The sequence below is a fragment of the Patagioenas fasciata genome, chromosome 2, assembly GCF_037038585.1.
Source record: "Patagioenas fasciata isolate bPatFas1 chromosome 2, bPatFas1.hap1, whole genome shotgun sequence".
Taxonomy (NCBI): domain Eukaryota; kingdom Metazoa; phylum Chordata; class Aves; order Columbiformes; family Columbidae; genus Patagioenas; species Patagioenas fasciata.
Window position 1 is genome coordinate 80155770 of NC_092521.1, and position 26027 is coordinate 80181796.

General features: G+C 42.4%; 1 protein-coding gene across 1 annotated transcript in view; it reads right to left on the reverse strand.

The window, feature by feature from the left end:
• Positions 1 to 26027, reverse strand: part of MYO10 (myosin X) — a 159806-nt gene that overhangs the window by 128052 nt on the left and 5727 nt on the right. The window lies entirely within an intron of this gene.

The window sequence follows — 26027 nt, forward strand, 5'->3', positions numbered from 1 at the left end:
GCACAACACAGAGGATTTAAAGAAAAAAAAAAAAAAAACACTAGCAAGCAAGGTGACAAAGAAATGACATTTGCTTTTAGAGCTGAGGAGGCAACGGAGACACTTATCTGCAAGCCACCTAAGTCAGTGCAGTAAAACATGGCAGGTGCAGACTATTTTAGTTTTCACCTGGCTATTTGCAGCCCTCAAAGGTAGATCTGGTGTCCAGAAAACAGAAATATCCACTGAGAGCAAGTGAGGAGGATGTGGGAGGAGGAACCACAGCTGATGCAGCAGCTGCAGCCAAAGCCATGCCATTAGTGATACCCGCTCAAGTTGCTGCAGCCTATGAGATGGCTTCAGCTGGCACGAAGACATTAAGCAGCAGTACCCCATGGTCTGACCTGCAACCCAAGCTCTACTTCTGTTCTCTACAGACAGCAGGCTCCCCACCAGAAATACAGTATTTGAGGGGTTTTTAGAGTACATTATTATTTTTTCTTCACCAGAAAAGTCAAATTACCTCCTGAAGAAAAGGTAGCAGGGTGACAGAAAGGGGTTGGGATATACCCTGATAATCAGAAAGGGTGTGACTTTGGGTGTGCAATCACCAAATAAAAAATAAATAAATAAATCAAATAATTAATTTCACATGCTAGCATCCAAAGATTGTCCTTTCCTGAACTTCAACACACAGAAACCAGGCGTACAGTTGGTAGGGTGCAGGTTCCTGATGAACAATCATGGCAAATACAGATTTTTAGTTCTGTTACATACTGAACTCAGGTGGCCCATAAGTCTATGACAGAGTTCAGCCACGTTACAAGTTGTATATGCTTAAGATAAAGTTGAATAAACACTATTCTTGTTTATGTGTTGGGAGAACAGAAGCACCAAGAAACAGAATAATACTCATGAAGAATGTGACAACCCTTGCTGCTTGGTTTCTCTGAGTGGCGAGACCCCAGCTGCATATAGAAGACCACATAAGAGCAGCCTTGGCTATATAAATTCTTCCCTCCACCTTTTGGCAAACTGCTTTCCATTTTAAATGCTGCAAATGCCTGTGGAGCTGTTTGCCCTTTTACCTCTGAAACCTCAAGCCAGATGGCTTCCAGGTTTCAAGCACGTTTGAGCCAGTTCAAACACAAGATATGTTGACTCAAAAGCGCAGGGTGAGGGCAGAGGGGAGCAGAAAGGAAAGCGCTAGCAAACCGAGGTGGGCAGGGGGAAGCAGGGGACCGGGAAACAGCAGGGAGATGACTGCCCAGAAGTAGTAAAAGCAACAGAGAGGACTTAACATTTAATTCAGAACCTAGTGATAGCAGTGGGAAGATGTCCACCCGCTGGTCTGCATCGGACTCCGGCCACCAGAAATCCCAGGGCACTGCTATGTTTGCAGTCTTCTCGAGCTGCACAAACATCCCACGGCCCCTCTCACCCTTTGCTTTCCAGGGGGAGGAAGGCTCAGGTGAGGGCATTGCTCTTGGACCACCTCTGCTACCTCCCCACCAGAGCCAGCAAACAGAAATATCCTATGTCCCCTAAGTATCAGTTGGAAGGGACCTCTGGAGGGCATCTCGTCCAACCGTTCTGCTCAAGCAGGGTCACCTAGAGCTGGCTGCCCAGGACTGTGTCTAGATGGCTGTTATCTCCAAGGATGAGAGATGCTACAACCTCTCTGGGCCACCTGTGCCAATGCTCAGTCACCTCCACAGCAGAAAACCATTTTCCTGATGTTCAGAGGGAACCTACTGCATTTCAGTTTGTGCCAAGTGTCTCCAGTCCCTCTTTGCACCTTCCCACTGATGAGATCCCCCTTGAGCCTTTTCCAGACTGAACAAACCCAGCACTCTCAGCTTTTCCTCATAGGAGAGATGCTCCAGTTCCTTCATCATCTTCATGGTTCTTCCTTGGACACTATGCAGCATGCCCATGTCCCTCGTGTATTGGGGAGCTCAGAAGTTGACACAGCACTCCAGGCACGGCCTCACTAGCACAGAGTAGAGCGGAAGTATCACCCTCCTTAACCTGCTGGCTGCATTTTGTCTAATGCATCCAAGAGAAATACCTATAGAAACTTCAGGAGATGCAATACTCCTGAGTTAACATCGGACACCAGAGGAAAGAATTGTCAGCCTACGAAACAACCCAATTAAATCTGTCAGTCGCTGCTTCATGTTCAAATATTTTCTTGTTATTAGTAGAATCAATCTGGCATATAACAGAAGGACTACAAGGTTGTTCAGCTCATAAAAAAAATTTTACATCACTGGGCTTTTCTGCCTCAATCTTATAAGCCCTCAGAAGCAAGGCAGAGCAAAGCTTCCCCCTCACAGTAAATAACCATAGTTTTGTTCACAAATTGTAACATATTTAATAATGGTGACTACTGACACTGTGAAGTTCTGGAGACCTGATGGCTCAGCAGGTGGAGGCATGTACTACAGTCACCCCAAGCAGCAAAGGAAATTTGACCCCAGACTCCCCACCACCCAGAGAAATGCTTTCACCAGCCTGCTGCTGGGCATTAAGTGCCTGTACCGGTGAGTCTCCACCTCCTCCTCCTCAATTAATTGGATCAATCTAACTGCACACATAAACAGCAAAAAAAATTATTTGTCAAAATGCAGTCAAGTTCTTCAAGTGCTTCAGGACAACCAAGCCCCTGTTGTTCCACTGGTTTCTTATTTGCCAAAATTGCCAAGCTCAAGTAACATGACGTTCATGCTTTCAAGGGCAATGAAAATCTTATAAACATTAAGCCGCAACAAAATTTGCCAGAACCTCAGCGTTCAGAATAGCCTCTCACAAGGAGGAGAATGTTTTCCATCTTGAAATTAAATAATTTATCCTAAATTTTTTTTCTGGCTATCAAGGGGAAAGAAAGGGGCCTGCAAAGAAGCGTTCCCTTGGTTCGAGTAGTCCTAAAATAAGCTTTTTAGAGCAACTATGAAAGGGTTTGATTTAAACAAATGTACATTGTTAGGGGTCAATAACTGCTATTCAGGCGAGGCTGGAACAATGCAGTTCACAAAGCCTGAGGCATCTGAAATGCAAATACAACGTGTTCCCTGGCAAGGTAGCTCAACAATACAGTATCTGTCCATGGGCTGGGTGCACTGCAAGGCCTTCCCTTCTGGGGGAAGGAAAAACCCAAAAAAGTCTTCGGAAAAGGCAATCCCTCTGTGATGCACTAACGACGCACAAATGACAGCTTTGAGAACAAAATCCTCACTAATAGTTAATTTATGGACAAGACTTGCGTCGCACAGGAGCCACCTGAGGAAGGACCCCACTCAACACACATGGCAGCACATTATATTGATCTGGACCCAGTTTGGGGGAAGAAGCCTGGAAACTTGGCTACGTCAGAGCTCCCTGACAAGCCATCTAATGTGCTGCAACTCTGTGATAACGGGAAAAGCTAAGCCATGGAGCGCTTATGGTTTTTATGTCTGTGAAGCGAGGTTGTAAAAATGCTTGGAATAGCATCTGCAGAAGCAGGGCCATATGCCATCATTTCCATAGCAAATAAATTTCTCCTGACTGCAAAAGGGAAAGGAAATAGGTTTGCAAATGTCACAGCTGCAAGACCACCTGGAGAAGTCCCTAGTCCTACACCTCACAGATTTTACGGCTGAAAATGCAAACACTACCACTTATTTTCCTCTGTATTCTGTCCTTGGAGATGGTAAAAGTCCATTCTCTTTTACTTAATTTTGTGATTTCCAATGTATGTGTCCAAAAGAAACTAAGAACTTTACCTCAACTAAGTAAAAGGGTAGAGTATTCGTTGTAAAACTAATGAACAAGCTAAACTGGTTATGCATACAGGTTGCATGCTGAATAAAATAACTGCACGTTAATTACGTTTTTTATATAGTATGTATCTCTCTATATAAAAAAGCAGATACTGTGTTCTCCTCCAAGTGAAAATGCTACTCATTCACGTTATAATGTAAAATCCAGTTGACTCATCAATGTAGTTGAGTCACAGCAGTTAACACTGCTTTAAATTAAGGGCATTGAAAGTAGATTATGCTGCATCTGCATTCAAAAAGCATTTCACTACTAGGGCTTGGCAAAGCAAAAGGAACAATAGTCAATATGTATTTAGAGAACCTTTTGTTCATGCACTACAGTAGCTTGGCTCCAAATATAAAGTCTGAACGACAGGAAGAGAAGTTATTAACTAGGTCAAGCTGGGCACAGTTTTCTAATGGAAAAGATAACCAAAACGACATTTGTCTTTATTCCTCCTCTTTACGAATTCACACACCACAAGGAGGGCCACAGCAAAAAAGAAGCTATCCAAACAAAATACAGCTTTGCTGATTTCATATTAATGAATAGTTTTGCTTCTGAAAACTCACGCTTCATTGTTAGCGTAGGAACACTGAAAACACTTCAGTTTAGGTACCCAAAACCCTTAACAAGCCAAGTGCACGCCTGGCCAGGCTACTCAGGGGTAAAATCATGAAGTTCATTGGAAGCTGGATATCCGTCACCGACTTCAACCTGAAAATGAAGCGTTCAGCCTCTTACGCAGAAAATGACTTGTTCTTCCACGTCTAAGTCCATGTAAGCAAACAAGTAGTATTGGCCATTTATTTGTCTGATGATTTACTCTGTAATTCAGAGTACTGATCTAGATCCCCTCCTTAGCAGTGCTCGGCTCCCCCAGTGCAGATTTCCTGCACTCATCCACAAAATGCTTCTGCAACAGCAGTGGCTGAAATATAAAAACTACTACAAAAATCTGTGAACCCTGCCACCACACAGGCTATGAAAGGGAAATAATTTGCTATGGTTTCAGGAATATTAAGACAGTGATGCTAACGGGCTCCGTTTGTCTCCAGCCATTCTGCAGCCCCTCTGCCAACAGTCGGAAAACCAGTGGTTTTCATCCAGGGAAGGTGGGTTGGTGAGGAATGGATGGAGGTACGGAGAAGGACTAGTTGAACCGTAAGTCTCTGTAGGTGGTAAGAGAAAGCACAGCTTTGGAAGGTATTTGAGCATGTAATCTACATTTCAGTACCCTAAACTCAACTCCATGAACTGACTATGTGTTTACATCTAGGTGCACACTTAATCCAGCTGAATGGGGTAAAACTCATTTTCAAAACACTTACAGCACTAATCACAATTTCCTCAGAGAGCACAGGAGCAAACCACTAACACCTTCTATCAACAAATTTAGTTCTGCCTCCTGAACAATCCTACTTTACTTTAGTGTTTTAAAGGAGAACAAAGCCACAAAAATGTTTCCATGGGACATAAGGTCAGTTTAGGGTGGTTAGTTTCCTGCAGAACAAAATCTCCTTGAAAATGAGATGTTTCTGTTGTCTGTCCATCCCCCACAGCAGATCAAAGCTCCAGCTCCCCTGCTCCTGAGGTCTGTGCAACAGCTGCTGATTAACCTTGAACAGGCTTCATCTCCTTCTGTTTCAGTAACTGGAGACAGTGCAGTGCTGACGATGGCATAACGCTTCAGAAACAAGAAACTGGATTAAAACAGATATTATTACTATTAGTGACTTGAGAGGGAAACAGAATAAATTAGTACCTTCTTCACCCCTTTGAAAGCACCAATACTTCTCACAAGACTGCCACTTCATGTAACATGACTTTTTTTTAATTTAAAAAAATCCAAAACATTTTATCATCCAGTTATTCCCAACACAAACAGCACACAGATATTACCCTCTATATATGCAGGTGGATAAGCATGCTCCTCCCCGGCTTCTGCTGCTCAGTCTGAAGACACTCATTGCTAACAGACCTCCCTCCAAAGCCAGAAAGCAACCGCACTTCTCTGCCAGAGCTCTGAAGATGCGGTTGCCAACTCCTGAGGATGACAAGGTTCCCACATCGCTGGGAAACAACACCTTTATCATACCCTCAAAAGCAAATCTAACAATGAGATGCCATCAGGTCTTTTCAGGAGAGTGACTGTTATTGATCCAGTCCGAATTATGACTTTCATGAGAAAGATTCAAGTGTTACCTTTACGTTTTGACAAGTTTTGCCGAATAGCGTTTTTGCTGTTGAGACTGTCTAACCTATACAAAGGCACCATGGCTAGAAAAACACAACAATACAGGAATTTGGAAAGCCTATAATCAGTTGCAGTCAAGTTCAACAGGCTGGTAGGGGACAACAGCTCATTCTCATGCCTGCAAGTTTAGGTAAAGTAACAGTTTCTTAGCAGTCAAGTCAATGGCATTTCTCATTTGTTCCAAAATTCAAAATCAGCACTTAGAATCGTAGATTCATTTCAGTTGGAAGAGATCCTCAGGATCATCGAGGCCAACCATAACCTAACCTAACTCTAGCACTAAAGCTTGAAGTATTACTTGGCAACTGACCATGATTAAAAATGCAAAAATGAGAAATCAGGGAAGCTGAAAATGTGTATGGCAACTTTCATCTTTTTACTGGATCTGCCATTTCATGTCCTACTGCACATCATCATCACCAGTGGGTACCACAGACCCGCCTGGCATGCAACACCATCTCCACTGCTCTCTTCCCCTACACCTTAGCATGTGAGGGGGGCAAGAGAGGATTTTAATCTGTTAAAACTCAGAAAGCAGGATAAGTAATTCAACAAGACAACACATGGGTGGGGAGAAGAAAGAGGAGGCAGTTACTGATGACAGCAGAGGATGTAAGAAACACAGGGGAAAAGAGCTTGAGGCCACTGTACACCTTTCCATCACGGTCTATATTGGGGTGGCAGCCTATTACACTCACGCTCATCTAAAAAGTAGTATGTAAGTCTCCCCCTACTTGAATTCCTAAAGAGGCATATACAATGTCCTCACAAAAACCTTAAAACTTACCCTAAGAACCAAACAAGCCCGAACTCTGCCTTCACAGATTTCAGTAGGAGTTTCAGCTCTGTCTTTGACGACAGCGCAGTTTTGCCAAGTACTCATATTTTTTCCAAAACCACATTTCTGTATTAATCACAGTCATGACTACAAATGTAATAAAGTCCCAAACCAGAAAAAAAAAGAAACCCCAAACCTAGTTTCCTTAAAACCAACTGAATTTAACTGATCTGTATATATGCGCACATCCCAATTCTTCATCCATGGGAGTTGAGATTTTTTAACGTTTTTAAGAAAGACAGAACCGAGAATGGATAGTGAACATAAAAGCAGCAGGGGAAGAGAGACTCTCCTCTAAAAACCATTCACCAAAGCCTACAGCAACATAGCAAGAGTAGTTATCCCAGCACGACTGCCCAAACAAGCCAATTTAAATGACCACTTGTTTTTGCTTTATTCATATCATCTAGGAAGTTGTCACAGTGCTGTGCAGCTCTGTCACTGACTTGGGGACAAGAAAACAGCACACCACAATGCTTGTAGCTCATCCACAATACTCAGCTGTGCTTGGCCGTCCCCAATCCAAAACCTGCCAGCTTGGCATTTTTTTGTTTATGCTACATGACAAACTTATAAACTCACATCAAGGTGGAGAAGGATTTCTAAATCCACATGTGTGATGTCATGCTAGCACCCTCTTCTCATTCAAGAAACTGTTCAGTTCTTAATATTGTTGTACAATGTACCTGGACATTGACTTTTTAGAAGAAAATCTAATACAGAACAACTATACAGTGCAATTTTTTCCACAGATACTAGCTGTGCTACACAAGCATGGATATGCATTATCTAGAGGGACACTACACTGGCTCAGCCTGATTTGAATTTGCAAAGCAGATGATATTTTTGATCAATATACATTTTCTACCATTGACCACTCTTAGCCAGCCATCCAATTTTATTCTGGTGGTATTTATCAAAGCCTTCTTGTGTCAAGAAGCCTCATTGATAAAATGCCAGTGCTGGACCTGAAAGCACACAGGAGGAATTGAATTTAGCAAGGTAAGGACCATTCCTGGTTCCTAGGTAGCTCAGTGTTCGGCATTCTTGTGTGAAAAAGATAATCCATATTGAGCAGCAGATAAGCCAAGGTAACCAACAAAATGCAGTCCCAAGAATAATGACATAGGTTTTACTTTGCAAGTTACTGGCATCAAAGCTTCCACGTCAGCTCTCACTTCCATTTCGTCAATTTTCATTATAATTTCACAAGTCTGACAATATTAGAGGGCTAGAAGGCTTTTTTTTTGTTTTGTTTATGTCTCCCTGCAACTTAAAAATACCAGTTTACACAAGTCATTTTCCTGGGTTAAAGCAGGGAAGGGCAAGAAGGGAAAATATTTGCAGTGTTACTTGTTGCAGAGAAAAACTATAACATCAGAGCCTTAAGACAAAAACAAACCAACCCACCCAGCCCACATTCTTTAGAAGTGTTTGTTTGGGGGTTTTCTATTTGTTTGTTTTGGTTTTCCCCTCTTCTTCCAAGCTCCCTATTTTCTTAAAATTAAAACTCAAGATTCTGGAGAGACACAGTTCACACTTTGGTGCCATTAAGAATTAGCAAAATGGTATGCCAAGGCTAAGAAAGTGTGAAAAGGAGAGAGAAAAGAGAATAATGGACCACTCAGCCTACAGTGCTTTCCTTTAATTATTTCGCTAATAGAAATGTTGGTTATTGAAAATCAGAGAATTTTATACATCAGGTCACAACTTCTTTTACTAAGCGTTATGGATCCCCTTATATCAAACTTGCAACAGACAATTCAGCAGGCTTCACTTCTCTTTGCATCTTTGCTTTCACAATACAATAATTCCACAACTATTTCACCACAGGAACACAAGTATTTGAAGTATGCAATTGCACTGAATTATCTCTTTACATCGCTAGTTCATGCCTCAATATTTTTTCTATTTTTTTTTTCTCATCAGTCTCATTTGGGAAGCTACATGGGGTTTGCCCTACAAACACCAGAACCCCTTCCCAACTTGGCCCAACTACCATGTCCTACAGATGTCAACAGGACCTTGTATATGGGTAAACATCTGTAGCATAAGGACTTTCTGGTCTGCACCAAGTGGCTGCAGCATCTGGATAGCCACAGCATTGAGGCTGGTTTGGGAAGCTTGGGGAGGCATTATCAGAATCGCAGCATCACACAGAACGAGTCCAACACAGGTTACAAAACAACCTGAGGTAGTGCAGAACCAGTACTTCACACCCAGGACCCAACCATCCTTAAAAGTTAATTAAATAAAAATTAATCAACCCTTTAAGTCCTTAAAAAATCCAGGATGAGAGGGCAACCCTCTGTCCAAAGCCCTCCTGTGGTGCCTGGCTTTTACAAGCAGATTTGGAAGATGGAAACATCTTTCACCAGAGCAACACACAGACATCCTGACAAATGGCAAACAGCACAGTACCCACCTGTGCTCTCCCTCCTCACCTTCCACACTTCAGGAGAGCACAGAAAAAGCAGATCCTGCCACTGGAGTCCTAATTTGCAAGGCTGGCATTAGCACCTCCCCACACTAATTTGTAGGCTGCAAAGCACAACTGTCCCCAAGCAACTCCAAATTGCCTGTCTGGAGATCACCTGATAGCAACGCAATGAATTAAGCAAAAAGTAGTGGTACGCTTTATCATTAAAGGGCAGAGCACCGGCTCGTTCCCATGTACCCAAGGAAGATACGCTGGCGGAAGAGGGCTCGTGCACAGGGGAGCATCAGGGATGCAGAGACACATTGGTGTGCCCGGAGAGTATCGCCTGGGTTCAGCCTGGCTCTTCGGACACCCCCCACACAGCCAACCTCATTGCAGGTACCCTCCTTCAGCATGGAGGGCACGCGCTCCCAACCACACAAAATCTCTGACTTCTCCGGGGATAACTCAGAAGGACAGTAGCATTTATTATGGCATGCGATATCCAGCACTTTTCGCCTTTGGACTTAAGTACGGCAACAAAACGTATGTCTTAAAAAACAAAAGTGAGTGGGCAACAGTATGTTAATTAAATCCTAGAAGCATGTTAAAGCACTCACAAGGCACTAAGTAACATGTATTACAGTTGTACTACACAGAAAGGGGCAAGCATGTTTGCTGGAGAGTTCTGGGAGTTTCAACCAATACAACCGAACTAAACAACTAAAGCAGCAGCCAGTGTATAGACTTTTTAATTATTATTTTCAGGAAAAAAAAAGAAAAATAGAAAAAAAGTCTTAGAGTGGCCCACAGTTAGACTCCCTAGCAGACTTGTAAAGATGCCCACAGGTCTACATTAATAGAAAAAAAGAATTATTCCTTTTTCCATTTATTTTAGAATTAATTTGGTTTCACAGCAGTTGAAAAAATGATATTACCAGGACCCTCAGAAATCACTGCATCTGTCTACAATCCTAAAGAGGTGTCCTTTCTTCTGCTTTTCTAAGCCTTAGTTTTCTCTTGTCCTTCCTACCCCCATCCATAGTCCATGATGCCTGGGAATCACTCCCTAAGACCCTGGTGGACACTTTTGGGTGTGGAGCAGGCAGGATTGGATGTCAGCAGCAGTTTTTCCCAGCTCCTCTTTCTCCAGTGATTAACTTCTCCTTGTTCCCAGGTCAGAAACTCGGAAGACTCCCAACAAAATTTAATACTCAGCTGTGAATTGAGATCTAGACACATAAGATTTGATCACTGTTGTATTTTACCGTAAAAGGCCACCCTGTCCCCTTGAAATGTGACAAGAATGTATGAAACTGTGGAGGATAAATTAATAACTTTAAATAATTTATTATTCAATTCAAAATTAATTCAGTTTTCAAATAACTCATAAATAGGATCTAATCTGCCAGCCCGGAAACAAACACCGAAGTGTCACTAATATGAAATAGCCACTCATGAGTTACTTCCCAAATTGTGATCAAATGTTTTTAAACAGAAATCAATTGCAACAGGTATGCAAAAACACCTAATTCACTTTCCCGACACAGAGGATGAGGAAAATCAGGTGGTAGTAGTGGAAGAGAAACCTAATCCCAGCAGAGCCTCTCAACTGCTGGATGGTGCGAGCAGAAGACTGTCAATCAGGGCTAATCTCTGCTTTCCCAGAGGCTACATGACACCAAAGGAGGTTGCACCGGCCACATTTTACACTGCTGGAATACATACAGAAGGTGCAACTAGTAGAAAAGCAAGTTGGGAACTGATACCGAGGGAAAATTTAGCAGCAAAGCTTATATTTTAGGTAAAGTTGGAAAGCCACGATGTTCAGACAAAAGGCAGTGTTTCCTGGACATGCTTCGAACTGTTTTGTACTTTAAACTTTTCTTGGGCATGAGGTGATGCTTTGCAAGGCTTCCCGCTCAGAGCCCCCCATCGCTGCTGATGAATACCAATGGTATGCAGCAGTCGCAAGGTAAAAAGGCAGCGCGAAACACTGCAGGCATTATATTCAGCCCCTCAAGGTCACAACCCCCTGAAAAGCAATCTCCTGCTTCTGCTTAGTCCACTTCTTCCCCCGACCAGATATACTTCCTTCCAGTAATGCTAATCTTATTAGCATATGTGTTCTGATTTGTCTGCAAGTGTGCAACTATAAAAGAAACCATCTACAGGGCAAGTCACCTGAGTCATTACAGCGAGTCATTTTTTTCTTTTATTGGGGTTTTTTCATAGACATTACATATAATACAAATCTAATCTCTTTAAATTCATTCAGCAGTAAGCTGCCAGAAGGGAACACCTTTAGTAGAAAACCCAGAAACAGAGCAGGTATGTAGATCAGCAACCCTCCTCTCCTCCTGTCATCAATACTTCCATGCCATATGCTGGACTGAACCCTGACATTTTATACTGCTTCCTACCTCGCCTCTACAGAGAAATCCCCCAGGCAGGTCACAAAAAGCAGCTCACAGGTCCCTACGATGTACAACAATGCACCTTCCCTCATGGCTTGTAGCATCTTTCTAAAGAAGCTTAAAATCTGCACTCCACCCCTTTCGACAAAAAGCTGTGGCACATGTCCTCACTTGCAGGCACACCCAGAGACCTGACACATTCCCATTCTTCATGCTGGTTTTCATGACAGGGATGAACATGTCCTGCATCACTCTGGTGCTGATTTATTATTTCGTTTTCTTTTGTTTTCTTCAGTGCATGTTTATATGAGCTGGTAATTGTTAACAGGAAAAATGACTACCTCAACGTAGGAGCAGAAAAAGCAGAAACACAAAGCAGTTCCTCCTGGTTTTTTGTTTTGATTTTTTTTTTTAATGCATACATGTTTTACTGTACTTCAGGTTGATAGAAGATTTAATCAGAAACTAAACCACAGAGCAATTAGAAGAGCTTCACCAAACAGACGTGATTTAAAGCATTAATAACTGACAAAACAGGCATGTACCCCAGAGATAAACAACGCGTACAAGTAAATGAATCTAGGCTGAGACTCTCTTCTAGTTTACTACATCCCGTGTGCAAAAGCATAATAAAATGCGGGTGAACAGCTGCATTCATCTCAGCAAGCAAAGGACCTTCTCAGCCAAACAATTTTGACTATGCACTGTAATTTCCTAGAAGCGTACCATTTATAAAGGTGGGAAGTCCTTGCACCCAGGCTCTTCCCATTAGCCAGGTGGATTAAACTCAAGCAAGAAGCAGAGCATCACTGCAGTAGAGGGGGAGATTTTTTTTCCCCCCTACTTCTTCAGGATCAGGTCTGAAATCAGATTGCACTTTGCTACCAACATGACCCACTCTGGTAGAGATGCAAAATTCAACTTTTCTGGTCTAAATCCAGGGGGGAGATTGCGCTTCCTTCATGCAAAGACCTGCCGGCTGTGACTAGCAGCCACATCTGCCCCAGCTTGGAAGCGCTCACCAAATGCCAGCTGTGGAGAGCCACGCTACCCCAGATTAGAAAAAATGACACAAGACCAGAGACAGAGAGAGTTGCTTTGAGAGACAGATACTCACAAGTGAAACCCAGCAGACTTTAAGGCTGGTGAAAGGAATTAAATGTCAGTGGAGACCCAAAGGGCGTGAAATGTATTTGCCTGTGAAGAACACATATCTTTGTGGAGATCTTGGGATGTACCAACAGGCAGGAGGTTGTGCTGCTGGCAAGAGCATATGCACGTGCAGGCACCTCTTCCCACTCTGGCCATTTCTTCTTCAAGAAGTCTGTGTCTTTCGAAACACACTATCCAATACCACAGGCTATACATAGATTAACAGATACCTCTGTCACGAAACAGGCAACATACATAGAGCCAGCACCAACTTCAAGTTTGACAAAAGCATGCTTTTCTCTCGTAAAGAAACTGCTCCAGTAGACTTACGCACCTCTGCTCCGCGTGACCCAGATCCCCTCACTCCCAAAGGCATACTGGAAGCTACATGTCAACACACTAGACAGCAAGATTTCACCAGCAGCCCTTGTTGACCCTAAAGCCCAGGGAAGCATGATTCTTCTCTCAGCTACCTCTGAAAGTCTGTCTACTCAGGAGCACAAACCTTTAAACGGCAATTTGTTTTACTTGGCAATTAATTAAGTCAACCGACTCTTTTGTAAACGTCAGCCCAGACAATTCCATAAACATCTACTTCCCACAGCGAGGTGCAGCTCCCCAGTCTGTGAACCCGGGAGGACTTCACAGGCTTGCCATCACAAGGACATTGCATTAACAAGTGACTGCCCAGCAAGTTCAAGTCAAATTAGCGGGGTGCCAAAATCAAAATGCAAATGTAGCACTCAAAATGCAGTATTACTGATTCGTTCTTGCCCAGAGAGGTGCTTCTACTTAAATAAAAAGAACCCTAAAGAAAAATAAAATAAACAAATGGACTTCATAGTATTCAAATGCCTGCAAAAGCTCAGAGTGGGAATTTTCCAAGACTACTTGACATAGTGCTATTAAAACACATTTAATCTTACTTACTCATAATCAGATCTTTATGGCACTAGAGAACGCAAGCCTAAGACAAATATAAATGTCTTTCTTTGCCTAAACACAGCCAGTATCTTTTACTACTTTTCATATTAGTAATAAAGTCACTCCTCATATTACTACACTGTGAGTCAACAGAACAGCTACTTGTTGGGTTTGGGTGGTGTATTTTTTTTTTTATTTTAAATTACTCTTTGGTAAAATGAAATTACCTGAGCACTGTTGAAAAAAAAACTTTTCCACAAATGCTGGAGCAGGGAACTGTGCAAAGAGAAGCTTTATATGGGCAAATTACTGTAGAACAGAAGAGGATTCAGGAAAGTCTCCTTAGCCTGAAAGAGCACGCGCTCCATTTCAGCTGATGTGAACATGACGCACACCCGAAACTGAGTAAGTGCTTCTTCAGCCTGGGCCTCCTTTAGGAAAATATTCAAACTTGGTCACCTGCAGGGGGACCTGTCTCTACTGAATTACTCTCAGAAGTGTAATTTAAAAAAAGAAATGCAAGTTTTTTAAGCGTGTTACTAATTATTCACAGTGCTTTAGCCCAAATGGTATTTTTCTTCTTCAAAAGTCAAAAAAACAGCCTGTTATCATTAATCTTGGAGCAGCAGAACATCTGAGAAGCATCTTGCTCATGATTACCAGAAAACCCAAGCCCACACAACAGTTCTGCTGAAGCTGGTGCCCTTGCAGCACTCTTTAATGCTGGGGCAGTAGGAATCATAAAAAGCCACTTAAGCTTTGCTGCAAATAAATGTTGCGGTAGCCGTGCGTTCCTCCACTACCACGTTCATGTTAGCTTCCTCCAAGCTTTGATTTGCCTGGGCAAAAAGACCTGGTCTTAAATGCAACCAGTTTTCTTTTCACAGAAGTCATAAATAACCTCAAAAAGGAACAACAATTTTCTGCTTACTGCACATACTACCTTTAGCCCCAAATGCAGAACATAAAATACTTCATTCTGCAGGGAGGAACTACTTTCATATGTGCAGCGGAAAATACTACAAACTACAAGGACTATGTGCTTGTTTCTTCACCAAGGAAGTCAACCAGAACTTGGCCCCTTGCCTAGCACGAGCAGTAGATCTGGTTTTATTTGCATTAGTGCAAGGATGTGGGGAGGGAGAGAGCCTTACGCACCATAGCTCATTATCCAGGAAAAGACAGAAAATGTTGGAAACAGAAAATCCTGTAGTATTTTGCAACTAGAGAATCAAGGAAAAAGCAGACTGAACTACTTCTTCAGGGTTAGAAGTCCTTGGCAGATGCAGGGATGCAATATAAATCATCCAAATCCCATGACAGCGTTCACATGACATCACCTTCCCTCTTGCCCATGGGCCAGTCCTCCAACAACTTCCCTGTTGTTTCAAGTATCAACTTGTCTTTGTTTTGAACAAGTGACTGTATTTTCATCATAATTCTAGCTGCTGACGCATACGACGAGCGCAGCTAAACTCTGGCAACGTCTTTTATCACCACATTGAGATCTTTTGAAGAGAGCACCTATACAACATTGTTTTAGTCACGTTTTCAGTCCCCTTTCATCTTCAGATAGCCAAAAATATGACTGTTTATGTGCAAATGTGAGTATCAGAACTTCTGTGTATATTTTCAGATATGCACATGCTTTTACGATGTTTCCTTCTCCCAGGAGTTCAATCCCCGCCTTACATTCACATAAGCAAGATCCTGTTTGTACAGGACAACTATAAAATCTAGGCCCATACCTGGAAGTATGCAGAGACACACAGAATCATATAATACCAGGTTGGAAGGGATCACAAGGATCTCATGCTTCATTTTAATCCCTCAAGATCACATTATGACCCATCTCAAACATACACAACTTCCAGAGGTAACATACAACTTCAGACAACTTGCAAAGAGTTGTGTTTTGGTTTGTTTTTTTCTTAACCCCATATGCTGTACAAGTCTCTCCCTCAGCTAAAATCGTATACATCAGGCTTTTTATCTAAAAATAGTTTATGGACACATACACAAAAATAAAATATGTGATTACATTCAATGGTCCTTCTGTTGCAAGAAGGATTTTCCAGCAGAAATTTTATCCAGCAAGTTAATTCTCGAATATTTAAGAGCGAGCTGGGGCTGACTGTGAATCACCCAGTGCACAGCCACATCCACAGAGCTCCTGAGTACCTGTGTGAATAATACGGATGGTGCTGTGCCACAGGTGTTGAACATTACTTGCCCTGGAAAACTCAGTTAATACTTTAGACAATAATGTCATACGTGGCTTATTCCTGCTCGTTTCAAGGAAAGCACAATGTCCAATTCTTCAAGTCTATTTTCTACACAGTGCCTCCAACTTGAGCCTTTTTTATTTTTTCCTAGCAGGAGCTCTCACTATACCATCTGGTGCCTGAAGGACACAGGCTGGCATGGAATTACCCCTATCCAGTCCTAACGAAATTCAATTTCTTCAGCAGAGTTAGGAACTACCAGACACCTTCTTCTTTACTCCTGACTTCATACACTGCTCTGCTTCCTTTCTGCTACATTAAAGAAAGCATTACTGAAATTCAGACTTCTGTAGGCTAATATGGTAGCAACATTTACACCCTTCCAAAGCCAGTTGTCTCTCAACAACAGTTTCCTAAAAAGCCAAAAAAAAATCTCCAATGCAACTTCAGAGTCAATTCTGAACATCTCCCCTACAAAGGTCACCAGTAGTAGATGTTCTTCTCTCAACACATGCCATGTGCTGCATCTGTAAGGAGTTGGCTTGATGGCATCTTTAAAAAAAAAAAAAAATAAATAATTAGGAATTAAAAAAAAAAAAAAAAGTCTAGTGTTCCAGGAACACATCTGCAATAAAAGCAGCTCTACGGTCAATGTACAAATCAATGTAACAATGATCCCGAGACGGATTAAAAGCCGCTACTAAGTTGGACAAGTCATTTGTTAACAAAGCTGCATCTGTACAGAGAGCACAGAGACCCGATTGTGGCAGAGATTCCTGCCCTCGTCCCCGGCAGCTTGGACATGACTGCAGAGGCCACCCCAGCGCTCCTGAGCAAAGGGCTGTTCCTCACAGGGGAGCAACAGCAGCCATACAGATGGGCACAATCCTAAGTGTGAGAGTTAGCTTTGGGGAAGCTTGAGCCATGGTCACTACTACTCAATTTGCAACACGATCAGCTGTAATTACCTACTAGATATTAGTCATTTTGACTAGTTAAGTGGAGTTTTGGGGATTTCCTGAGTCCCAACAGGGATAGTGTTCACTGAGTAACACTGGGTTGGAAGGGACCTTTAAAGATCATCTAGTTCACCCCCACCACCATGGTCAGGGACATCTTTCCCAAAATGTTCATTAACTGTCCCATGGCAAGCTTGGACTATGATGTGTAGGAAGCCAAGCAACTTGTACCCAGCTAGAAGCCAAAACCACAAAGTATTTTGGAATATATATTACAACTCTTCTTTAATTCAAGTGTCCCACACTCACCCTGGCATTACCAGCCTTGCTGAATCAAGATCTCTTATTTTAAGCAGAGCAACACCCACCAGGAGCTAAATCTCCATGTCTCCCAATACTGAGAAAAGAAGGCTTAGGGCAGGGGTGTTAAACTCGTTTTGACCAGGGGGCACATCAACCTCGTGGTTGCCTTCAAAGGACCGAATGTAATTTTAGGATTGTATAAATGTACAAGTAGTTACATTTATCCAGTCCTAAAATTAGTTCAGCTCTTTGAAGGCAACCGCGAGGTTGATGTGGCCCCCGGTGAAAATGAGTTTGACACCCCTGGCTCAGGGGAGATCTCATCAGAATTTCCGCCCATTATTTAAAGGGTGGCTACAAAGAAGACAGAGACTCCCTTTTTACAAGGAGTCACATGGAAAAGATGAGGGGTAATGGGTACAAGTTACTCCTGGGGAGATTCCAATCGGGCACAAGAATGAAATTTTTCACAATTAGAACAATCAGCCATTGGAATAATCTCCCAAGGGAAGTGGTAGATTCCCCAGCATTGGTCACTTTTAAGACTCAACAAGACAGGGTGCTGGGCCATCTCGTCTAGACTGTGCTTTTGCCAAGAAAGGTGGGATCAGATGATCCTTGTTGTCCTTTCCAACCTGATATTCTGTGATTCTATGGCATTATGCAAGTCATGGCATCAAACTTTAAAAACCCAAGCCTCAACACTTTCTCTCAGTGCTTCTTTTGGTTCATTACCTTTAGCCACGATCACATTGCTTAGCTATAGTTCACTGAACCCTAAAACACTCTTGTGCCTTTAAACCTACCCACCCCATGCTTTTCCTTCTCCAATAACTTCCGCCTCCTGCCCAGCCAGAAGCTGCTATCACAGCCGCTTGTTTGGAAAGTGCCCACATCTGCTGATAAGAGAAGCAAAGTTCACCATGGGGATGGGTCTGCTCACTTCTGCTACCTGCCGCTTTGAAGAGACCTTTGTAACAGGGCTCTTGGTTGCCGGAGAGCTGCTCTGCAAAAATGTACCATACCGAGCCACAACGTGCAGGACACTCAAAACCAAATTTCTTCTGGTTCAGGATGAACCCAAGCTCATTGCACCTCTATTATCACTTTCCAAAAAGGAGCCTGAGAACTGTAACATGTCCACATGTTGGCATTAAATGGGAAAGAGGACACAAGTGTCAATGCTTGGTGAGCCAACACTAAGACAGAAGAAATCTAGGTCTAAAGATGCACATCCCAGTTATGCACCAGTGAAGTCAAAGTTAATTATTATTTAGCTATTCATGTGGGCCCCCAAGTTCCTCGATTAATCACACCGAAACACACAGCCAAGTGTAAAAGGTAGCTGCTGCTTTAAACACAGACTTCAAACTAAAAATGTAATTTGTGGGATCAGCACCATATGCAGTACAAGAAACCCAACGACACAGACTGCACGAGGTACCCCTCTGGAAAAAGGTTAATCCCAACACCTGGAGACTAGGAAAAGCTGTCTCCCCAAGATGCTCTCAAACCCCATGGGGAGCCCCTGGGGTCTTCAGGGCTCTATTAGGGTCCCCAGGGGAGTCCCAGCTACGTCAGGCTGGTCTGTGGCATCCTCCTCAACACAACAGCACATGATCTCAAGGAAGAAAATCAGCGTGCTCCTTCACAAGGTCACAAACCAGGTGTTATTTTCCAAAAGACAAGATCTACTGACCCAACAGGTACACATTAGCTAATCCCTACACAAGGGGTGTCAAACCCATTTTCACTGGAGGCCACATCAGCTTAGTGGTTGCCGTCAAAGGGCCAAATGTAATTTTAGGACTGTATAAATGTAGGAGTAGTTACTGTTTCCACATTGCTGACATGATTACAATTATCGGTTTAGAACAAAATTCACTGTTTTATCAAAACTGTAAATGTACTGACAGAATGGTGACACTGCCCTGCAGGGAATGCAACTTATTAAAAGTGAAATTATTCACAAATTCATGTATTTATTTCAGACTGCGGCCAAATAGCTTTTGTCATTTATGCAAGTATACTTGAAGATGTTTCTCTGAGCAGAAAACAGCACAAGTGCAGCTATTTTTAAAGCTATCTAAGAAATGGCAGGGCATGACATACCTTACTTTTCACTACATGGTAAAGATGAAAAACTGGAACAACCTCTCTCTTTTATCCATCCGAGAGCCTAAATGAGTAACTCTATTTATAGCCAGTAATGGTTACCACTTCTGAACTTATTTTTTCTCCTCAACAAACCACCTTTCCAGCAGGGAATTTAAACTTTCAGCTATTCAGATACTTTTGTTAGTTTTACTCTGCATGACTTTTGAGCTGTCAACAAACTTCCCCAGTCATTGAAAAATAAACACATAGCCATTTTCTTGTTTACTGTTTCAGTTAATTCCAACTATTATACATAGGTCAGAAAGAGGGTTCAGGTAAACCAATGGGGTTTATTTGCTTTTACATAATCTGAAGCAACTCAGTGTATATTTCCTCCAGCTGCACTAAATCATTTACTTGTATTTGAGAAAGGAGGAAAAGCAGGTGCAATATACAAGAATGTTAGATAACATCAGCATTAGCAAAGAATGACAGGTTAACATAAAAAGAAGGCACAAATATGATATTTAGATCTGCACCTGTGAAGACTACAAGGTATTATTTACCTCTATTCCTCTCCTCTTTGTTGGTAATAGGGAAAAGAAGCAAGAGCACCCAGCTTTGCAGCTGGAGTACAATAAACTATCAGCAAGCTAAATAAATACGCACACCCACAAAAACAGCAGGAGCTTATAGAGCCATAGCTTTGAGCTTATCGACACAGCCTTTTCTTTTTTAAAGCACGGGCAAGGATCATCCTAGCTTCCAGGTGGCCTCAGACCTTTCCACGGGTGAAGATGTTAAGAGCGGACTTCCCTATGGTCCCAAGCACAGGCTGCCTCCGGCAGTCCCAGGTAAAGGTCTTGCCATGTCACAAAGATCTCTTGAAATTTCTCCTTCTTTTAACAATTACAAAGATCTGATAAAAATCCAGGTGTTTCCTGAAGAACAAGTGGTAGCATCATGACTGCTCTTCTGGACAGAAAGAGCCAGTGCTGATTACTAGGTACTCTGATACAGCATTTGGAACAAAATTAGGGGAAATGACAATCACATGACAACAAAAAGTAGGAATTTCAGTGTAAGTAAAAAAGGGTAATTTTTCCTCCAATAATATTGCCACTAACAGAACAGTACTAACAAATGCCAAAGTCCTACTTGTTAGCACATACATAACTTCAGCTTCCTTTAGAACCCCAGATTTCTCGATAAGCCTATGTGAAACTATCCAGAAGCATATCATTGCGATCTAAAAAGACAAGCCTAAAAAGCAAGACTTTCTAAAATGTTGGCATTTATAATACCAGAGACCCAACCAGAAAAAAAGTTACTCAAAATCTACAGCTAGGAAAACTCCAGCTGTCCTCAGGACAGCAACAGAAGATTATTCTCTGACTTTGACAGGCATTGCAAGACCAAAAGAAGTTTAATTGATGCATTTTAAAGCAGTAGCTATCAGACATCCTTCTGTTTGACAAGGAGACCCCTTTGAGAAGCCATCCTGCTAAAGCATCTGCTCCCACGCAGAGCCTGACGCCAGCTCCTCTCCTCAGCTTCTCCCAGGGCACCTCGGGTGATCCCCACAGCAGCGTGACCCATCACCTGCTGCTCCAGGTGCTCCTTTGCTGCCTTGAGCGCTTCGTGCCCCTTCAATTTAGCCACAGATTAACACACATCCACTCTTCTTTCCCAGTGAGAGGTGACTCCCATCTACATGCAGAGCGGTCGGCACATCCCCGCGCTCCAGGACAGCTGCAGCTGATGCTGCCTACCAAAAACTCCGATGCCTTCCAGCAGTGAAAAAAAAAAAATCCCAGGAACACAGCAAAGCTTTTGTGCCCTCTCTGACTGCATAAAGGGACAGTGCACTTTTATCAAATATTTGCAAGCACTATAAAGGAGTGTTTCTGTAAGCAGCACACAAGTTCAAGAAATCAGAACTCAGGATTACAGCTTGCATTTGCCCTATTCCAGAAGCACCTGGAACACAGTAAACACTGAATCACTACCCAAAAAAAAAAGGATCCCATGACTCAACGGTTTCCCTTTGCACTCAGGCACCCCAATAAGAACTGCTAAGGAACAAGCCACTGACAAAGGACCGCTGGACGCTCACAATAAAATGCACAGACTTGTGTACCACCTTCTGTCCTCCACCAGCTAGTGACGGCATCTCCAGGTCAACTGCATGCTATGACGGCATCCTACTGACAAAGGTGTAACAATACAGTATTTCATTACATTGCAATTGTGTTTATTCCTGAGCTTCTGCATGAAAAACCCAGGGAGTTTACTAGTGCACATGGGCTGTAGTCATTTAAGGTACTCAATAACCAAAGCAAAATGATGGCAGAAATAGCGCAATGGAAACACAAATTCAGAATAAAGAACCTCAAAAGTAACACAAAACAGAGATTTGCCCTTTTGCTGCAAGTGTTGCACAACTCTGTGCCAAAATCCCATCTGCCATCTGTTTAAACTTCTCAGATTTGGTATGCAAAATGCTAGAAATGTAATTGCAACAGGAGAAAAAAAAAAGGGGGGGGGTCTGCTGTGTGAATTATATTTTCTAGCACAGATTGGCTGTGCTCGTTCATTTCTGAAAAGAGCTTCTCAAGTATCATGCAGCAGAATCTGACTCTGGGAGTTTCAACAACAAAGAGTTCACTTCATGGGACACTCCTCCTGGTACACAGTCTGAAAAGCAGCAGGAAATGCCACCCTTCAAAGCTCTGCTGTAAACACCGCTCTCATTCTCTTCAGGGAATATACTAACTGATTGCACACACCAAAACAACCCAGCCATCATACCCATCACCTGGGAACTGTAATGAGGAGATAAACCCTAATCACACAACCACAGTCTATATTTAATAAGGGGAAGAGATTCAAGAAGACAACCAACAAAGCAAGAAGTCTGACCTACAGAATCGGCATCTAATCCTCGTCCCGAAACGACCTCCAGCATCCTGCCAACTTGGCTCCTTTTTGAAGAAAATAAAAATATACCCTAACCAAGATACGCAGTTGGTTTTTGACCCACTGGAATGGTCAAACAGAAATTATCTCAACTGCTTCTGTAAACCAGATGGGTACATTAAACAAAGGGATTTGACTTTTCCTCAGGATAAACAATTTCATAAGAAAAACAATCCCATTCTATTAACAAATATATTTAACTTCATCTGAGTAAACATTTTAATGGCACACTAAACAACAGCAACTAAAATAGGACCAAATAATCCATTTCCGTTAACGCTATAAACATCAATACTTTTTCAAAACAAGGAATAAACTTCTCTTATCTCCTGTCCCCAAAACCAGGACGAGTTCGGCTGAATGCAAAGGGGAGGCGTGAGAATCTTTCCAGAGAAATCCTGCATTCTGTAAGCAAGAAAGAGAACAGATGCATGCAGTGCACAACATCAAAGCCACACAAGCCTTCACCAGTAGCACCACCTTCATAGCCTAACATCATTTCAACAGCTATAGAAATTATTTCTCCAGATGCTGAAAAGTTCATCAAAATGAGTTTTATAAAGCCTTTTGAAGGGTTGTTAAGAGGGAGAAAGAGGACCAAGAGGTTTGGGGTATTAACTTTGATGACAACATTCAGAAATACTCAGCTTTGTAATTTCAGCTGGCCTTAATGTCAGCTAGCTCTCATCAAATATTTCAGCCTCAGGTCCCTACCTGAGGTTAAGCTACAGGCACCAAAACCAATCCTGACTTGGAGACCGTGACGGCAGGCTTGGGCAGCAGGGCGCCACTCTGCCAGCATAACCATGTCCAGTAGACAAGAACATAAGAAACAACCCAAAAAACCCTCAGTACTTTTAATAACTACCCCAGTGTAGAAAGCCCCTCAGTAAACCCGCTCAGGGTGGGAAAGTAGCTGTGCCCTCAGGGAAAAAAAGCAACAACCAAACATTTTCCTCTGCTAAGGCATCCTTACAGCATTTCCCACAAGGCACTCCTCAAAACAGACTTGTATTAAGACACTCCTGTATTGCTAGCCTATAATAAAGGATTATGAATAATCTCCCAAGAATATATAGGAAGAGGCAACACTAACACATCAAAGTGCACTCAGCCTTTTATTTCCTGAGTCCTCCCACCGCAGCCGTTCGCTCTGTGTATGCCATCAGCCAGGACCACGGGTGAAGGCCAAGCCTGGCTCCGCAAGTCTGCTGCCGAGCTCCCCTCTTCCTTCCTTTCTCCCTCATTCAGAACAAAGCAAAAACAAAACCCAAATAAATTCACCAGAAGATTTAAACATAATATTGATTTCTTCAGTATTCAGTTTTGCTTAATATCCACCCAAAGCTTTCTTGTGAGGCTCTCTAAGAGATGAGGATTACACACTTCCAAAGAAAAGAAAGTCTGATACCATAAAGCAGGCAAAATGCCTCACTGAAGCAATTTAAGTATCTGCTAAAATGTATTAACATACAAATACGGGAACCCTATTCAACACTGAAGTCCGCCTGGCCACCGGATAATATAGGAGATTGGTAAAGTCTGTCCTCCAGGATCTTTTCCTTCAGCATGCCATTAATCCTAGGAGTAAAACGTATTATACTGACTCCCACATTCCAGCTCTGCTCCAATGTTCTTACAATTTACCCACTGGGGACAGAGCCACTGACACACATAAGAAACCCAGCTTAATATGTATTGGATCTGAATTTTCAGTGCAAGTTCAGAAGACCACGCAAGTGACCAGTACCTTTCGCTTTTCAAGACTTCCTTCCATACAAAAGAATAAACTGTGAAGTTTTCCTCAAAGCTTTAAAAGGGCTGGAGTGCTCTTTATTTTTCCAGTTACTAACTGTAGCTGCTCATTCTTAGTGAAGAATAACCACGCACAATCGCTAGTTAGGAGAAATTACAAGATCTCACGTGGAAAATGTGTTAAAAGCCTCACTATGGAAGAGTTAACACAAAATGGAAATGTTAATTTTCATCAGTAAAATCGAAAATACACCAGTTTCTGCCATGCTTCAAATCTGAAGAAAAATCAGGTCTGCTCCTAGTAAGTTATTCAACAAGGAAAAAGGGATGTTATCAAGTTCCTCCAACATCACTCATGTCTGAGATTTTAATTAAAAAAAACCTTTCTAAACCTTCTAGCAAATAAGAAGGCTTTTACAGGTTAGGTTGAAAAAACAGTCATTTGGCCCCAAAGGAAGCAGTACCTAAATAAAGCGCAAGTATTTACATTTACCAGTAAAACAAGCACAAGGGGCAACGTGTTTACAGCCAAAACAACAGGGCAGTCTTCCCCGGTCAGTCACTGGTTTGCAGCAGGAATGTGTCCAGCCAGTCGCAGTGTCCATAGAACAACACTGGGCAGGGCAGGACAACCCTCCGACCCAGCTCTGCTCTGGTTGTCCTGCTGAGGACATCAAGGACAAGCATAAATGATGTTTGGACCTACCTGAGATGACAGTCTTGATCACTGACTTTGCAGAAACGAGTCTAGGATTGGACAGTACATTCTCTCCCAACATCCTCCTACTTCTTATAAGTGCATTTAGAAATACTAGTAATCTTTACTCATTTCTTCTGTCCTAACAAACCTTTCCCAGCATACTTCTCCAATATAATGCTCATACTTTCCATGTAACAAACCGATAGTTTCTTCTTCAGCATGGATATAGTTTATTTCATAAGGCAGACCTGGAAGACTGGTATTATCAGTACTCACTCTGCATTCAAACTTTGAAAAGTCCCATGTTTAAAAAAAATGGAACACTTGAGTTACTTAATGAACTTCTAACCAAAAGGATAATTCACTTAACCTTTCTTAATCAGAGGGTTGTCCAAAATGAAGTTGCATGACAGTAAATATGACCAATGGATAACACATTTCAGACACAGAGGACATATCTAGAAAATCCCCAGGGTTGCAAAAAAATAAAATTCAAAATTTGTACCAATAATACCTGGCAACAGTTACAGGCAAATTACTGTTGTTCCCAAGAGCTAGCCATCCTCCCTCCTGTCTCACTAGCTGGTTAAAATGTCACAAAATGATAAATAACAGGAAGGTCAAGAGAAACGAGAATACCTAAGCCATGACCCTCTCATGCAAACCTGAAGTCATAGTCAATCTAGCAAGTTTCGAGGTCACATCCCAAAACCTGTAAAGTAGCCACAGCTAGTGACTTAAGGCTGATCTTTTTTTTTTTTTTTTTTTTTCCCTTAGCAAAAGTCTTAATTCACAGTGACTTTCTGCCTCATGCGCTTCTACTGGGGCTCCACCCAAAACTACTTTCCTGGCTCAGACCACAGCTGGTGACTCTGATTCACTAAGGAAAAATACCGGCCCCACAGCCAGAAAGGCTGGGGAGATCAAACTACCCAGAGAACATGCTTCCCTCCAGAACTGTGATGGGCATGAAGTCACCATCCTGGGCATGCAAGGGATGGAGCTGCTGATCCCACCTCTCACAAGAGACTGTGGCACCATTCACCTAAGAGATGTAAAAGGACATTTCTCTTGCTAGAAGTTGGGGGTTTTTGTAAGTTACACCAATATTCACTCCCCTTATTAAAGGGGCAGGGGGGGAAAGGCAAGCGTGCTATTCACTTGCTAGGAGTTAGGTCTGAAATTGTTCTGTGCAAACACAGTGACACTATACAAATAC